Source organism: Solea senegalensis, linkage group LG16, assembly GCF_019176455.1.
Source record: "Solea senegalensis isolate Sse05_10M linkage group LG16, IFAPA_SoseM_1, whole genome shotgun sequence".
Taxonomy (NCBI): domain Eukaryota; kingdom Metazoa; phylum Chordata; class Actinopteri; order Pleuronectiformes; family Soleidae; genus Solea; species Solea senegalensis.
In genome coordinates this window covers 20,748,977-20,763,620 of record NC_058036.1, presented here as the reverse complement: position 1 = coordinate 20,763,620, position 14,644 = coordinate 20,748,977, and the positions used below count along the sequence as shown (strand labels likewise).

At 42.0% G+C, this 14,644-nt stretch overlaps 1 long non-coding RNA gene across 1 annotated transcript; it reads right to left on the bottom strand.

The window, feature by feature from the left end:
- Positions 1–730: 730 nt before the first annotated feature.
- On the bottom strand, positions 731–12,018 carry LOC122782588. The gene is made up of 3 exons (XR_006361933.1): positions 11,927–12,018; positions 2,828–2,909; positions 731–2,575 (listed from the first exon to the last, which is right to left on the bottom strand). It is a non-coding gene; the product is annotated as an uncharacterized LOC122782588 (long non-coding RNA).
- Positions 12,019–14,644: the final 2,626 nt, after the last annotated feature.

The following is a 14,644-nucleotide window of genomic DNA, read 5'->3' as shown; positions in this document are numbered from 1 at the left end:
TTTGCTGTGTTTGGTAAGAGGTCATCGTGAGCGACTCTGAGGAGAAAACATCACCACGTTTTCTTCCCCATGTGCTGGAATTCAGCTCATTTTGCACTTCCATTACGGCTGAATAGCTTCATGATCATGTCACATTCATGGCAGAAGTCAAAGGTTTTGGGGGAAATGAATGTGGTGCGCTTACAGTGTGAAGTGGGAAGGAGCTGAGGCAGTTGAATAAAAGGGTAAAATACAGCACTGCATCACAGGAGAAGTACTTCCTGGAACAGAGTCATGACAAACTGCCCATCACTGCAAAGCTCTGGGGACGGAATTTGAAGGAATCGTCGTGGAAGAAATCTAACTTGGGGAAAATTAAAGTGAAGCAGTGGATTTATATTTGAGTAAAAACACTGCGGCCATCACTCTGCTGTAATGAAGCCCAGGTTTCTGAGTAACTGCGTCTCAACATAAAGAGAAAATCACAAAACACAAAAGCACTTTTTTAAGTTTGAATTCAAATCTACTTCCTTCACCTATTAAAGCAGCAGTACGCAGGATGACTGGCATCACAGTCCTGAACTCCTGGTTCAAATGTGAGGTCATCTCTCCATCTCTGCTCAGATCAACATGAATTCAAGCCTCAATCTCTTTTAGACACTTTCTCACACACACACACACACACACACACACACACACACAAACACACAAACTGAATGAAAATCATGTGCAGGAAACATGTTTGTGTGACGTCTTTATGAAATCCTTTCCCTGTGGCTGATATTACATGATACATTTTAAACAGGAAATCAAACCTGATAAACCAAGCAGAGTTACAATGGTGAAGCTAAATATGTTCTCAAATATTCAGCCAAGAGATGCATTTTATTTATATATTATGCTGTATAATGCTGTAATTATTATTATTATTATTATGTGGCAAACTGTGCAGAGTAGCAGCTTTTATTCACCATCCAAACGTCAAAGCTGCAAAATGCAGCCAAAAAAACTGAAAAGCTGTTTACAACATAAGCAAACAAGACAAATCAGAGAAGCAAAAATGGAAGCGATAATGAGACACAGATGAGGGACATATGTAGATAATCAGGATAGGCAGGAACTCTTATTCTAATCATCGTTACAACCAAATAACTTGAATTTAAAGCAGAACTGCAGGATTTTGACTCTTCAGAAGTCACAGTGATGGTTGGTTTGTTGTGGGGAGATCGTCTTAAACTTGTTATTACAGCTGATTACACTCTATAACAGCAAGAGAAGATAGAAGCATTGTCACATATGACGTCTTCATGATGAGACCAAACAAAGGAAGTACAAAATGTGACTGTTGCTGCTTTAAAAAAGTCCAATGAATCTTGTTTGTGACAGTTTTTCTATTTTTAAACGTGTCTCACTACAGAGAGAGAAGAGTGTGTTTTCACACCACAAACTCTTTGCACTGGAATTAACATATTCACACCTTAACACCTGATGATTCACTGACTCACTCACTCACTCACCTGAGGGTCTCACACACAGGAGACACAGAGATGAACAACCGTTCACTGCATGTTTCCTGAAGTCCCCAAAGAAAACCCACAAGAACATGAACATGAACATGAAAACTCCATCCAGTAAAGTGGGATTTGAACTGGTGACCCTCTTGCTGTGAGCCAACAGTGTTAACCACTAGTTTACCGTGTGCCCCCTGATAGTTCAGGATCTGAATTTGACATAAATTAGCTGCAGCCTCATTAGTGTTTGTCATTTTCCTGCTCAGTGTCACAGTTTCCAGGTTGGAGTTTTCTTCTTTTTCCTGCAGTGGATTCACTTCCTCAATAAGCAAAGAATCCCAACAGTGGTGGAGCGTCACTCTGAGGAAGAACGGGAAATGCAACAGCTCTGTGTTCTCTCTCATGTGTGCTGAAGCTCTCGCTCTCATTAAAACACTCCTGAACAATTATACAGAGAAAAGCTTCGGTTTATTCCAGTGTGTTTGCCAGCTGGCTTAAGCTAGAGTCTCACAGCTTTACAGCAAAAATGACTGAAACTTCACCTCAGCAACATGTTGATGTAGAAACCAAACATATGTGGAGCTGCGACACAGTCTTTGTGCTCACTCTACTACAGTTTATCACATTACATTTAATGTCAGTTTAATATGAGCGTGTAATAAAATGTTTAAATGTTTTTACCATCTCGTTTTACTCTTTCACGTCAGATTATTTTAGTTACAATGTATTTTGACTTTCCCATAAAACATGAACCGTGTGTAAAGCACATATAAACGGTCTCATCTCAGGCCACGGACACCAAATGATTTATATTTCAAAGTGATTAAACACATCTGGAAATCTTAATCTATTATCTCTGTGGACCTTTAACCCCTGTGAAGGTCACTGAGAGACATCTGGAAAACTCTGCGTCTCCTGTCTCAGTGGAAAAAGTTGCTTTCAATTTCCCGACATAATTATTGAAGTGAAATGAAGTAACGTCAGGTCACTTACTCATTTCTACGGGGAATCAAAAGAACGCCAGGTGCCGTGGACAAATTCCAGCTGGTGGTCGCCTGGAGTCCTTTACACGTGTGGGGAAGATTCTGTCAGTCACAGGATAATGATGGTAAAGCATCTGAGCAGCAATCCACTGTTTTACACATGATTTACACTTAAACTGAACTTTATCTTACTCTTGTTTTTGTTTAATTGTCATTAACTCCCTAAAACCTCTGCTGAACATTCATTTCTTCTTTGTCTGCTCTGTTTTTCCATCAGACATCACATTTTCACGGAGCTTGTTATTCCTTCGTGTGACGACGCAGTGTGAAAAACAGAAACACCATCACACTCACCCAGTGCAGCCACTTCACTCCATCATTCATCCTCAGTCAGCCACGCCCACCTCATCACCTGGTTCACTCAGCTGTTCTGCATCTGCAATCAGCCCAGAATAAAGACTGTGCTTCACACTCACTCACTCACTCACTGCCAGGATCTTCTTTACCTCAGTCAGTGTTTGCTGGGATCAGACGACACATTCAGAGATGTGGTCGTGACCTGATGATGGACGTGTAGTGGAACCTAAGTGTGGTGTCTGGGACGGTCCACACAACCTGATCTGCTATTGCTGCTGCTGCTGTTTCGTTCCTCTGCCTCTGTGATGTCTCCTCAAGGGAGCTGAGGCACTAAAGCAACTCAGTCACTTTGGTATCTTAGATTGCCCCGCCCCCCCGCCCCCCCCCCTGCAGCACAGTGACCTATGGACAACTGCCACTGAGATTGATAATCTGATAATAATAATGATGAAGTCTGATCCCAGCATTACAGACTGATGAGCAGACACCATAGAAGAAGACCAACAAAAGCAGAGGAGAGAGTGAGACGAGTGCTGTCAGAGCCACCAACGTATTTCCGCTCACGCAGTTGTGGGCGTGGCCAGACCACCTCCTGTACTGATATCCAAACACAGTTTAACCAGTTCCTGGCCCTGAGTCACACCTGGTTCCTGCCTGTGTCAGTGTGTGTGTGTGTGTGTGTGTGTGAGACCTCTGGTGTAGCGCGTGCTGCATCTGTGTCCGACACTCACCTGTTGACCGAGGTTATTTAAAACCTCCGGCTCTGCTGTTGTTGTCCTGAAAAGCCAGTGAAGCTGTGGCTTTGGGGGTGAACCAGCTGCACTGCCCCCTGGTGGAGAGTCAGAGTGCTGGCACAGCTGAGAGGCCTTGGGCTCCACAAAGACTTTAATTTGCCTACGCGTTGTTTAAAGTGCTTTTTAACGATGATGGCTTTAGAGTGCATGCGTGTACGACTACAGCTCATACTGACAGGTCAGTTCCTAAAGTCGTGGGACTGCTGCTCTGTTCCACACCCAAACAAACAAGCTGGCTGATGTTTGTGTTATTATTTTTACACTGGAACAATATTTGTTCTCAGCACGAAACACAAAGCAATCTCACTCCCTCTGTCATACATGACAGGCAATCAGCAGCTGTTTTTATTACGGCGCATATGATGATAGGAAAACACTTTGATTTGTGTGTGTCTATCACCTGCTGTCATTTATTACACCCTGGTTGGGTCAGTGAGCCACACACACACACACACACACACACTATCCATTTAAACTCCAGTTTTATTTTGCTGGTCAAACAAATTTCACGTTACATTGTAGCGACTGCAGTGCAGATATTGGCTTTTTCTTAATTCACGCGACAGTGAAACGCTTTGAAACGCCACATGAAATGAAAAGCACTGACCACACCCACACATCCTGTGATGCTGTGTTTTAATAATTAATAATCAATAAGACAATATATTCATGAGCTCTGAAAGCTCAGGATGTTCCGTTCACCACTTCCCACAATGAAGTAGTGAATTCACAAGTTCTGCTTGAGTGCAATAAGGTCTGGGTCACGTGATCTAAGCGTCATCATATGAAAGCTCTGATGCTGATGCTACACTTCCACTAGGAGATGGTATCTCTGGTGCTGTGAGTCGAAGGCGTGTGTGTGTGTGTGTGTGTGTGTGTAGTTTCCCACCAACGGTAACTTTCCAACTGCACTTTGGGTACAGAGGCTTATGATAAGACCAAGTTTATTAGTGGACTGGCATTTCTGCAGTGGAGCCACAGAAGGGCTGTAAAATGACTCGTGATGTAAGTAACTAGACGTATACGTCATGTTAAATGTCACCGCTGAGTGGAACAGAATAACAATGACAGCTTTCTGACATGAACTGTGGCGTGAGGCGTGGCCGAAGCACACGTGATCACATCTAACTTGGTTGTGTCTGACTCGCTGCTGCTGAACATCTTTGAAGCATTAAAAACAATCAATATTCATCACTGCACGAGTGCACAGCGAAGTTCTGCTGATGAGTGGATGTCACTGCTCTCACTCTCATGTTTATGTCACACTGTGCTCTCTTTGACATGATTTCTGCTTCCAATTCAACACTTTCTGTTTCAACTCCTTTAAAACTCTCCAGACTTTCATTTCCATCAAACTGTGTTGTCCATTTTCCTCTCATCATTGTTTTACTGTGTCTGTGACTGAAGTGAATTTGCAGAACAGCAGAGATGAAGACAGGTTTACAACGACAGAGAGAGAGAGAGAGAGAGAGAGAGAGAGAGAGAGAGGGATGTCATGGGAGCTAATCACAGAATCTGTGGCAGATGCAGGTAGATCCCCCGGAGATTCAGGGTTACAGGACTCACAGTCGAGATAAACAGTGAAAGGGAGTGAGATGAGGCTGTGGGTGAGAGGGCAGACAGATACTTGCACATTAACTCATATCAAATCTGACCTTTGGCTTGTCATATAATTAATTCCTCCCATGTCACTGTCGCCTGTATATAAAAAGGGGGATGAAGTCTTCAGGTTTGCCGGCCGTGGACGACCCAGAAACCTGTGAGAGATGAAGAGGACGTGTGTGATCGCCTCACACGACACGACTCAAACGAACTGGATTCACAACACACATCCTGTTTTCTTTGAGTGTGGGAGGCAGCATCAGCTCACATTTGGAAATTCTAATTGAAATGGAGGAAAACATCTGAAACGTCGGCACTGGCTGCGCCCAGCTTCCTTCCACTGAGCACTTTAGAGCAACAAGTAACGTCCACCTTCCTCTGGGTCCTTGGTAATAATGCGAGAGGAAGGAAAAGCTCACACCAACATCAACATGAGAACTGTGCTGTGCTGAAAGCCTTTTTTCCTCCATTACACTGATGTCTCCTACACACCAGTGCTTCCTCCTGAGACTTGCCTGTTGCTCTGTTTTCTCATTTCTCAGCGGGAAAGGATGAAAACTATTATGTGCTCTTGACATCGCTGAAAGCTGAGCATGTTTGTGTGTGTGTGTGTGTGTGTGTGTGTGTGTGTGTGCGTGTGTGAGTGACAGGCGCTTGGAAACATTTTGACTCTTAGCACCTCAAAGGTGTTCTCGGTCGCCAGGGCAACCAGCAGCACTTCCCTCTGCTGCGTGCCGACAGAGATGAGACGACGCTCAACAACTGCAGCTAATGAACTCATTAATGTAAACACAGCAGCACACTGACTGTGGGGGCGGAGTCAAGTTTCAGCTGCATTACATGAGAATAATGGTGTTATTGTGTAAAGGCTTACTTTACATTAACAGTGACTTACTGGCTAATATTTGCATTACTTTCACACTCTTGACACTTTCTGTATCATTTTAAATCTGTTATTCTCTTCATAACTTCATAACTTCATAATTCTGCTAGAAATCAGTGTGATTCAGCAACATTTCCCTGTACTCACAGGTCACAATATCTAACTGCACAGTAGTAATAGTACACTGTACATGAGTGTTATTCAGCAGTGAATACTGTGTTTTACTGTGTGTAAGTGTGGTTCATTTAAAGTCAGATAAAGAAATGTTCCTGAAGTCTTTTATTTGGAAACATCCACAGTGTCTTCAAACCATCCAATCCAACTTTACTTAAAAAGCCCTTTAAAAAACAAAGTGCTGTACATCAGAGATAAATAAGACATAAACATAAACAAACACACCTGAAACAGCTGTTTGCTAGAAATAACACTAATACTAGAAATAACTCTGCTGAAAATGAAACTGAAAGTAAGTGTGAACTGAGCTTTTCATTCACAGCTGATCCACATGAAGCGGTTACCATGGCAGCAGGTAACTGTCAGTCCAGGCTAAAACACAGTTCAGGTGCATTCTGCCAAAGTAACTGCCCCCAACTCTTCCACTGTCGGCACCCTCTCTTCCTCCGGGGGAGCAGAGTAATGGTCTCGTCCCTGGAGACGTGTCGTGTCCATACAAAGATTGACAACAAACAGCCACAGAGCAAACAGGGAACAATAGAGCTGCTGTGACCCGGTCACCAGACCCAGTCCACAGTCCAACCGTAGCATGACAGAAACCAGGCAACAGTGTTGGTGCGGTCTCAGTGCATCAGTGTGGATGTCTCCAGACACCACTGACACAATCCTCTCTGATATCTAATGAATATCCAAAAGAAAAGAATGGCTGCGGTAGCTTTGATCCACTTTAGGCTCAGATCCGAAGCGGGTCGAGCCCTCGGGTGTATTTATGTGCAGAGAGCGAGGCAGGAGGTGGTGTGACACACCTGAGTCTTTGAGAGCAGAATTCTGCTCTTGTGAGTTTCCCACGCATCACTGTTACATTTTAATCATGCATGGGAGACGGGGGTGGGCGGGGGCGGGACCTTGAGTTTGTTGAAACCGACGCCTACAGAAAGAAACCTGTATCTGCAATGCTAATCACACTCCGCAGAAAAAGCCTCCCAGACTTGGCCCCACCCTCCCTGTCAACACAACAACAGCTCGGGACGGAACGTCACGTGGTCTGCATGTGGAGACACTGTCCTCTTACTTCAGATAAATCTGTATTCAGAGTAAGAGTGCAGAGATTAAGGGACTCATCTCAACCTGAGACGCACCCTGTGTTTCTGTGTCTATTCTGAGGAATCGTCTCTGAGAGCTTTTATTTTTACCTAAAAGCAGCTACATCTAACAAGTGGTTTCATCCCAGCGATTTGAAGCACTCAGAAATCGTAGCTCTCCAAAATTCGGCGGATTTGCCTTTAGGCTCCACTTGTTGCATCTATTTCCTCGTTTGTGGAAGAAGGAATTCAGCTGGAATAAAAACCTCGTGCATACTGTGACGTGTCAGTGCATCCAGGTCGGTTCTGGGCTTCGATGACTCTGGACTGTGAGGAAATGATGCTTCTGTTGGATGACGTGTGGGTTATTATTGGATGGCTGCAGTTCAGCAAAAGTTCAACAAGGATCCTCGTGATGGACCCGACATCAGTATCTGGCCCAGTATACGATTCTTTAGTTTGAAATATGAGAATAAAACACTTCTGTCGTCACATTCACAGAGTAAACGTCCATAAATCACTCATATGATTTAACAGCTCAAAGAAAAGCAGTCATTCTCAAAATGACAATTATTAAAGCATTATTTTTTCTGAGATTTTAATCTTCTTTTAGTCTCTGTAACAAGTTGGGGTTTAAACATAAAACCTGGTGACTTGTTATCTTAAGGCACATTTAGTTACCTTTCTGTATCATCTTCTCAATGTAATGTAATGTAATCCAATGTTTTCAGTTGATGCTGCTTTTGATCCACGAAGAGGACGTATGTAATCTCCTGGTGGTCCAGTTTTTAGTTATTGTAGAGTAAAGTAAACAGATGTTGTCAACATCTTTAACATCTTCTAGTATCTTTTATTTTAGTGTTTAATGATTTACTCAAGATGATTTACTAACACTGTCCTTCCATCAGTCCAACACTGGTTAACAAAAAATCTTTCTATTGGATATCAGAATAAGAACACATGAAAAAAACAAGTCATGAGTCCAGAGTAAGAGAGAGAGTGATGTGGTGGTTTTGTTCAAAGACTCTGTTGGAACCATATTATCAGTATTGGTAGATAATTGGTATCAGTATCGGTAGATGATTGGTATCAGTATTGGTAGATGATTGGTATCAGTATCGGTAGATAATTGGTATCAGTATCGGTAGATAATTGGTATCAGTAGTGGTAGATAATTGGTATCAGTATTGGTAGATAATTGGTATCATTATCAGTAGATAATTGGTATCAGTATTGGTAGATGATTGGTATCAGTAGTGGTAGATAATTGGTATCAGTATTGGTGTAGTGGTAGATAAGTATAGTAGATAATTGTATCCAGTATATTGGTAGATAATTGGTATCAGTATTAGATGATTGGTATCAGTATTGGTAGATGATTATCAGTATCGGTAGATAATTGGTATCAGTATCGGTAGATAATTGGTATCAGTATTGGTAGATAATTGGTATCAGTATTGGTAGATAATTGGTATCAGTATCGGTAGATAATTGGTATCAGTATTGGTAGATAATTGGTATCAGTATCAGTAGATAATTGGTATCAGTATCAGACATAAGAAAACATGGGATGTGAGACTTGAACGTACCCATTAAACAATTAAACTTGTGTGTGTGGAATGGCGTTAATAATGGATTCCACAGCCAGCTGCTGTTTTACTGCTGTTTTAATGGCTGCTTGTAGAGCAGGGATTTTAATTAATGTGCAGCGCTGATCACCTAAGAATAGGTTCAGTCAGAGACCAAAATAATTGTGTTCTGGCTGCGAGGGAAACAAAACAGCACAGCAAGCGTCAATTTATGTGAACGCACACGTCCACTCTGACTGCGGTGAGTTGATTCAGCATCAGATCAGATATTATTTTAACACTGTGCACTCGATTCACATGAACCACACCTTTGTTTTCTCTCTCTCTGCATCTGCACCGTGAGACAGAGACACGCTGGAGGACGCTCTCAGTTTAAATGGACAATAAAAACTGTGTCTTCTTGTCTTGATTATCTTTGACACTCTGGTGACGTGTACGTCACCATGCTGCCACACCCATGGATCAAAGGTGGTCGTGGGCTTTTTTTGTCAAATCATAGGATAAAAAAAGAAGCAATAATAATGAAATACAACACTACAGTACGACTCCTTCATACTACTAATATAGTAATAATGATGATGCTGCTAAATTAGCTCTATATTTTGAGTGTCTGCATAGAAAATATTTATTATCAACAACTCCTTATGTGTGTGTGTGTGTGTGTGTGTTTATAAGTTACATATTCAGGCTTTTTATGTGTTGCTGAGTCGAAGTTATGATTCATTTTATATCACATTTTTAGTAGTGACATAAAGTAGCGATTTTGTTTCTTTTTGTTCATAAAAACGAGTCAAATGAACTTTGAACGGTGACGTATTTACACATTTCACAAATTCATTAAACATTTTCAATCCTTTTTGCTCAGGTGTGTTTTATACTTTGTGTTTATACGGTTGGTGAAAATGTTTTTTTTATAAGATTTCATACGTTGTGCAGAAAAAAAGGAGATAAGACTCTCTGTATATAACATGTGTTTTAAAATAGAAAGAGAAAGTGTTCTAAGGGTTAAACAGTAAAATATCTAAAGATTTCTTTCACACACTATGAGTGGCCCCCCCGGTGATCAGGGGGCCCCCAAGCAGCTGCTGAGTTGGCTTACACTTTGAGCCGGCTCTGGATTTGGTCCAAAGTAACAGCCACAGAGCGTCAGACTGAGCTCCAGAAAACACCAGCAAATAATGTGTGTGTGTGTGTGTGTGTGTGTGTGTGTGTGTGTGTGTGTGTGTCAACATGGGGGGTGCTTAGTTCACTCATTCCTCCAGATGAGTGGAGGCTGGTGAACGTGTTAAAAATGTCTGCAGATTCAAACACGCCAAACACGTGTTAATGAGTATGAACCACACACACACACACACACACACACACACACGACGAGGAGGTGGCGTGAGCAGCAGGAGAGGGAAGCCTGTGAGGAGAACACAACGCAGGAGCGGAGGAAAAAAACAAACAATAGGTGGAAAAAGGGGCAGCACCTTCACTCCTCCCTCCATTATCTTCCTCCCCCATCCCCCTCTCACCCTTAACGAGCGATAGTTTTCTCCTTGCCTCTCATCTCTCTCTCTTTCTCTTCTACTCTCCGTTCCTCACCGTCTCAGGGGACCAAACACACCCCTCACATGTTGCCATGGAAACGCCTCACACACACTCTCCTCTCTTCTTGTCTCTCTCTGTATCCTCTCTCCTCCATTAGCATCCCTCTTGCTTAGAGACGGCAGTTGTCGAAGCCCTGAGGCTCCTGCACCTGGATTCATTTGTCACAAGAGGAAACTTGTGAAACCCCTACTCACACACACACACACACACACACACACACACACACACACACACACACTCTACGCTGATGTATCTGCACTGTATGATGTTCACAGTTTGGCCAGAGTGAAACAACAGAGTTCTATATTTTTAGACATGGTCCGGCCATTTCCTCTTGAACTTTTGCTCTGTGCGATGAAGATAAGGAGCAGATTAAATTAGTGAGGCCACGCCATCCTCAATTATTGCTCATGGAAGTCAGACAGAGACAGAAGCTGAGTCTCTGTGCTGGAGCATAACTCATTTATAATGTATCACATACTTGTTGTCAGGACGTGTGAAGAGAAGAGCTTTCTTTTTCATCTGCATGAAACATCTACTCAATATAGCAGCTCACTCCTAGTCCACTCTGGGAGTGCATGTGCACATGTGCATGTGTCTCCAGCAGCTCAGCGCGGCTTCATCCACCTTCTGCAGATTGAGGACGTACAGTCACAGGTAGAACTGACTGAGCCCATGTGACAGGAAACATCATCACAGCATTACAGAGAAAGTGTGAAAATGTTGAATATTTAGTTTGGTGTCAGTGAAAGTTGGAGAAAGCGTTTCATGGTGGTTTTTAAACGCCAGCACAGACGTCTTTACAAACACTGTGCTGTATCTTTTATTACATCAACATTCTATACATTAAACCTAAAGAAAGTCAGATTGACATTGAAGATTAAACATTTTTACACATTTATTTTCTCAACTCTTTCTCCACTAACATCTCATTTAATATCATTTACTGATTCCTCTTTTTATCCTGCAGTGCCAGGGTGCTGATGCTGTGGGGCTTGTGTCGTCATCCACCCAAAACTCACTCCCAGTGAATGAATGCAGCACATCAAAAAAATCCACAAATCACCAGCACAGACACTTGTGGCGACCTCAGCAGCACTTCTCTTATTCATCCATTCATTTATATTATGGTATGTACTTGTCTATATGAACACATACAATACAAACACACACACACACACACACCCTCTCACCTCAGGTCTTCAGCTGATGAAACAATGAGTGTCAGTGTCTTTTTTCATTAACGCTCAGTCAGTGAATATTTGTCATAGTGAGCACATGAATCTGACACACACACACACACACTACAATATAACAGCTGTTATTCAAGGCTCAGGTGATGAGGATGTGGATGAAGATGAATGAATGACTGGTCTTACCTTCTACCTGCTCCTCCACATGCCAAAATCCACCTTCACGTTCTCTCCATCACTGAGTGGGAGTCCGCGGCGCGCGCACTCTCTCTCTCTCACACACACACAAACACACACACACGCGCGCGCGCAGAGTTGGTCTATCTCTTTCTCTCTTCCATGGAAAAACAAACTATCCCTCGTGAAAATCTGTTATTATTAAGATGATGATTTAAAATGAGATCATTTCACCTGTCTCTCTCTCTCTGTCTGCCTGTCTGTCTGTGTGTCTCTCTTCAGTCACCAGGCAGCTAATCCTTCCTGGCGGCGGCTCCAGGTTTGACGGCAGCGGCGGCGGTAACGCGTTTAGATGACGGCGGGTAGAGAGAGGTAGAGAGACACAGACGGGAGAGAGAGAGAGATGCGTCAAGTGCGCAGCTGTGAGCGCAGTGAGGAGACGCCTTCAAAGTAAAAGTCATGGAGTCTGCATGTTCTCCGCAGAGATGTAACAGTGCTCATCATCAAACTGTGCAGGAGCCTGAGAGCGAGGTGCTCAGGTGTGACTCAGGTGTGACTCAGGTGTGACTCAGGTGTGTTGGAGCAGGGGAAACACTGTTCTCCCACATGTCAGTGGGTTTTCTCTGGTTTTCTCCCACAGTCCAAAACCATACACATTTGTATGGAATCAGATTTGAAGCATAAAATCTAAAATATTGTATTTCATGTTCTTTACGGATGTCACGTGCTTGGAGTCGCTGTCCGAGTCTGGAACCCGTTCCCCAAGTTTTCCCCGTCGACATCCGACAGACTCGTCTTCTTCGATCTTCTTCTTTTGACCAAAGCAAACTTCAAACTGCCCACCAGGCTACAGAAACCACAAGTTATATGTTAAAGCAATGATGCACCAATGCAAACACATCTGTAGTATATTCAATGTCTACGCCAGGGGTCACCAACCTTTTTGAGACCGAGAGCTACCTGAAGGGTAGAGAATAATATGGAGGGCTACCATATTCATTTTTATTATTTTGTGCAATTTACCATTTAAATGATGAATATTATGCATTCAATTGCATACACATTAATTCCAGTGCTTACTCCTAATGATTATCACAGTTTGTATAAACAATATCAAGGACATTTTTCTCAGTGATCATATGGATACATGCAAGTGAGGTGAAGTGAAATGTGCCCACGGGCACCTCGTTGGTGACCACTGGTCTACAATAATGTCACACAATAGACATTTAACTAAGGACATGAATGACTGTGTAACACATAAACATGCAGTATATATACATATATATATATATATATATATATATATATATATATATATATATATATATATATATATATATATATATATATGTATATATATATAGACAGACAGACGACTTTATTGATCCCTTTGGGAGGTTCCCTCTGGGAAATTAACATACATATCATATATATAATAAATGATATATATACTGTATATCCATCATTTATTATTTATTTTAATGACAACATAAGTTAGTTAGTTTCTGTGTGTTTATGTTCTGGCAGCTGTGTGTGCAACATCTTATCTTACAACAAACCTGAACATATAAAGTAATAATGGTCAGTAATGAATGAATAATGAACTGAAACAGTGACATTAAATCCTTTCTTTTTTCCTGACTTTGCTGACTCAGTCGAACTCCAAATCTATTTGAACCTTCAGTCACTTTCCTCTATCTCTTGTTGTGTGGTATTTTTTTTAAATGCTAAAGGATTTTATTTTGAAAGATTTGCAGGAAGTCCTGTGTCATATTCTTGTTGGATGGTAACTGAGTTTTCCAAGTTAATCAGTTTTTTACTGGTGAACAGCATCTCACAGCATGAGGTGAAAGAAAGAGTAAAACCAGTGGGACTGAATGATTTTGTTTCTAGCTTCAGTTCTTCTTCTTTTTTTTATATTTTTTATAAGTTCAGCTTTTTCCCTTACTCACACACACACACACACACACACACACACACACACACACACACACACACTCACTCACACACACACACACACACACACACACACACACACACACACACACACACACACACACACATGCTGGAATCCTTCACTCCACTCTTCTGTCTCTTTTAACTAAGTCTCCAGAGACCAGCGACTCACACGTGGCGTAATGAAGACATGAAATATGTGAGACATTATTCTCCTCCACTTCTGTCCTTGTGGGAACAAAAAAAGGCAAGAAAATCCCAACATCACATGTAGTGACTTTATCTGGCTGCACAGATTTCTAATTGGAGTGGAGATGAGATTACAGATTAGGAGACAGGATGAGGAGATGATCATAGGCGAAAAAACAGTGAGGAGAGAATGAATATCTTTACTCTCTGTTTCTTTTGTTGTTGTTCATAGAGTCATCACGAGTCACAGGAGTGAGACACACGTCCAACCTCTGATCATTTGAGGAAATCGGATCTTTTTACAGCTCTAACAAACATTTAAGACTCTTTTCATCCCAGACGTCTTGATGAAGACAAACAGCTAAAAGGAGCTAAAAGGAGCAGTGGTCACTTGTTGTCTGGCCAAAGTCTTTATGGCCCCTGAGCTGAATTTGATTTGATTTGTGTCGGCGCTTTTCATTACAGCTCTAGTTCACTCGTATTCAATGTATTATTAGCAGGAGCAACAGAATGTAGAAATGTAGCCTGTGTTATTTACTACTGTCCCTCAATGACTGACATGCATTGATTTTGGAAATA